The sequence below is a fragment of the Rosa rugosa genome, chromosome 6, assembly GCF_958449725.1.
Source record: "Rosa rugosa chromosome 6, drRosRugo1.1, whole genome shotgun sequence".
Classification (NCBI taxonomy): Eukaryota; Viridiplantae; Streptophyta; class Magnoliopsida; order Rosales; family Rosaceae; genus Rosa; species Rosa rugosa.
The window spans coordinates 43,842,139-43,846,084 of NC_084825.1; positions in this window are offsets into that span (position 1 = coordinate 43,842,139).

A 3,946-nucleotide genomic window follows, 5' to 3' on the forward strand; every position below is an offset into this window, starting at 1 on the left:
CAAGGGTGCTGAAGAAGTAGAGTTTTTGTGGCCCTTCTTGTGAGGGATTTTTTTTTTTTTTTTTTTTGCCATTTTAAGGAATAGACCAACTTTTTGATCATATATTGAGATTTTGACCGTTTAGTTCTTAGCCTATATAAGTAGATCAATTCTGAAAATTTTCAGGCAAATTGATGACTGTTAATGTATCAAACTAGATTAAATCAATAAACGAACTAAATCTGTCTAACCAAAACCGTTCATGTTTATAATTGTAAAATCACAATTATGAATGCATCCACGGTTGTCAACTTCGCTAAGAATTTATGTAATTAATCTACTCATATATATATATATATATATATATATATATAGAGAAATTTTAAATACACATCCTTAATTACTCAATGCACATCCCTTATATTTTTTGTCTAATTTTTTCATCAAACTTCTATCTATGCCCCTCCTCATTAAATACATAAATGAGAAAAACTTAAAAAAAAAAAAAAAAAAAAAAAAAAAGGTCGGCTAATTATCATAAATTGTTATTTAATACATTCTTTTACTATAATTGATTTATTGTGGAATTAATTGCTAATTAATTCGGAGACATATCAATATAGTAGTTACTAATTACTTTTCTTCTTTTTACATCAATGAAGTTGGTATATATATCGCTAGAAGATTGAATAACTTAATTTTCTTATCTTTGTTGTTCTTCAAGTTGAAAAAATTGATACCTCTAAGATTTTAAAAGATTTGATATCTTCATGATCTATATAGTCATAACCAATATTAAAATCGGTAAAGAATGAGCCATGATTGTTGTTTTGCAAACGCGTGAAGTGATTGATAATGATGTATTCATGTATCCAATATATATTTGATGGTTTTATAACCTCTTTCGATATGTTTCAATCAATTTAGTTGCTTGCTAATTCTTTATGTTTGGCTCCAATTTTGTTGCAGCTGGTCAACAGTCTCTTTTCTGCGCGGGCGTGCCAGCACCGTTCGGGTGCGGTCGTCGGGGGTGTCCCTTGACCTGACTTCTATCAAGCGATTGTAGACGAGGAGAGCACCAACCTCATCGTGGGATTCTTTATGCCTCGTGGCGAGGACTTTTGCTGAGCTTCTTGAAAATCACAATCGATACTCGATGTTGTAGATCGAGCAGAGCGAGAACCACTGGGAAGTAGAGAGAACTTGCTAAAGCGTGACTTTAGCTTGGCTGGGTTGCTAGGGCGTTACCCTTGCTTGGCTGGTTCTGTAACCGTTGTGGTCGCGGCACTACCGTCGGCTCCCGAGGAGACTAGGACCGAAGCACGTTGACAGAGGGTTTGGTGGCACTGAAAGTCGGCTTCTGAGAAGACTAGGACTAGGAGTGTGATCACCGATAAGAGAAAGAGAAGGAGAGGAGTTGCTCTTAGAGAGGTTGCTCTAGAGAGAACTTAGATCATCTTAGAGATGTTTGTTGAATTGTGTTGTTCTTTTTGTCGCGGCACTACCGTCGGCTCCCGAGGAGACTAGGACCGAAGCACGTTGACAGAGGGTTTGGTGGCACTGAAAGTCGGCTTCTGAGAAGACTAGGACTAGGAGTGTGATCACAGGTAAGAGAAAGAGAAGGAGATGAGTTGCTCTAGAGAGAACTTAGATCATCTTAGAGATGTTTGTTGAATTGTGTTGTTGTTTGTTGGTCGCGGCACTACCGTCGGCTCCCGAGGAGACTAGGACCGAAGTACGTGGACAGAGGGTTTGGTGGCACTGAAAGTCGGCTTTTGAGAAGACTAGGACTAGGAGTGTGATCACCGATAAGAGAAAGAGAAGGAGAGGAGTTGCTCTTAGAGAGGTTGCTCTAGAGAGAACTTAGATCATCTTAGAGATGTTTGTTGAATTGTGTTGTTGTTGTTTTGATACTTGTTGTAGCCTCTATATATAGGCTACCAAGCAACACTATTTGGCCTTAAACAACTCATAATGGGTTAGGTTTTAGCACTTAAACATTAATGGAATGTTAGGTTTAAGCACTTAAAACACTAATGGAATGTTAGGTTTAAGCACTTAAACACTAATGGAATGTTAGGTTTAAGCACTTACTGCTCCAATTTTGCTGCAGCTATATCTCCACCAAGAACTCAAAATGGGCCTTCGACCTCTTCACATCAAATGATCCACAATGAGTGTAGATCATTGTGGCAAATTTTCAGAGCTTTTTTCCATGTGGTTGGGCCGGAAACGCTGCTGGACCTCTTACAGGTCCAGTTTTCCAGTTTTGCTTCTGCAGAAAATTGGACTGATTGTTTGAAGGCCTTCCACTCAAAACTAGCTCTGGCACTCTTCATAAGAAATGATCTTTGGGCTGTCTAGAATGGATCTGCAGAGCTTCAGCTCATTTAGAGTTCATTTGGTCAGGCGGCCGCTCCTTCTGTTTAGCTCGGTTTCTCCTAGCCGAAGTAGGAAAATGTGCTAAAGTTGACTTTTCATGCTTCCATAGTAGGCTTTATTTAGCCTCTAAATATATATTTCGAACTTGTCGACAATATATAGCTTGAGCCACTAGCTTTGGCTCAATTTCTCCAAGACGTGCCTTGTCAGGCAAAAATGCTCATTTTGGGTCCAAACACTTTATATGGACTACAATTATTTCATCTGTCATTGACGTTCACGTATGACATTGAAGAGATGTCGAATGTATCTTGAAGATAAAGAGAAAATTTAACTTATAAAAATATTTAATTAATAATTTGATATATAAAGCATTTAATTCTTATTTTATTTTTGTGAATCTTTTTTTTTTTTTTTGTTACAAAAATGGTGGTCGGGTGTGACTACTACTCCAGGGCCGAGAGCAACATGGGTAAGACCCCTCCCCATAGAGTGTTTTTCACATGCGGATGATCGAACCAGTGACCTCCTTACTACCAGGAGTATCACTATAGATTTTTGTGAATCTTCTTTATTTTCATATTTGTTTATTTATTAATGAGGAGGGGTATACATGGAAGTTTGATGATAAAAAGTATATAGAGGGTGTGCATTAAGTAATTGGAGATGTGTATATAAAACTGCTCATATATATATATATATATATATATATATATATATATAGTGACAGATTCTCTTTTTTTTTTTTGCCATTTTAAGGGATCGCTTATTAAACCAGCTTTTCTATCACATATTGGGATCTCGACTATTCAGTTCTTAGTTCTATATTTTAAGGAATCCCTCACTATAAGGGCCCTCTATATGAAGAGATCACTTTTGCAAATTTTCAGCCATTGATATTTGTTAAGGTATCAAACTAGATCAAATCAATAGATAAATTAAATCTGTTCAACCTGAACCGTTCATGTTTAGAAACGTAAATCAAGATTGTGAATGCTTTAACGATCATTAATTTGGCTAAATATTTGCATGAGTGTTCTACACATTAGAACCTAATAACTGAAAGATCGAGATGTGTTCAAAAAGTTGGTCACACAAGGAATCCCTTAAAATGATTAAAAAAAAAAAAAAAAAACCCCTTAGTGAAAGGGCCCTCTACACATACACACATGACTCTTGTAGTGGGGGATCTGTTTTTTCGGCCATTTTAAGGGATCAAAATATTATACCAATCTTTCGGTCACATATTAGGATCTCCATCATTCAGTTTTTTTGTCTTTATGAGTAGATAAATTATGCAAATTTTCAGCCAAATTGATGATCATTTGGGTATTCATAATCGCGGTTTGCAATTATAAACATGAAAAGTTCAAGCTAGATAGATTTGGTTCGTTTAATCTAGTTCAATGCCTTAACGGTCATCAATTTGACTGAAAATTTACATAAGTGATATATTCATAGAACCCTAAGAACTGAACAGTCGAGATGCCGATATGTGATTGAAAAATGAGTCCCACAAAGAATCTCTTAAAATGACTAAAAAATAGATTCTTTAGGGGTAGGGTTGTGTGTGTCTATTTATATA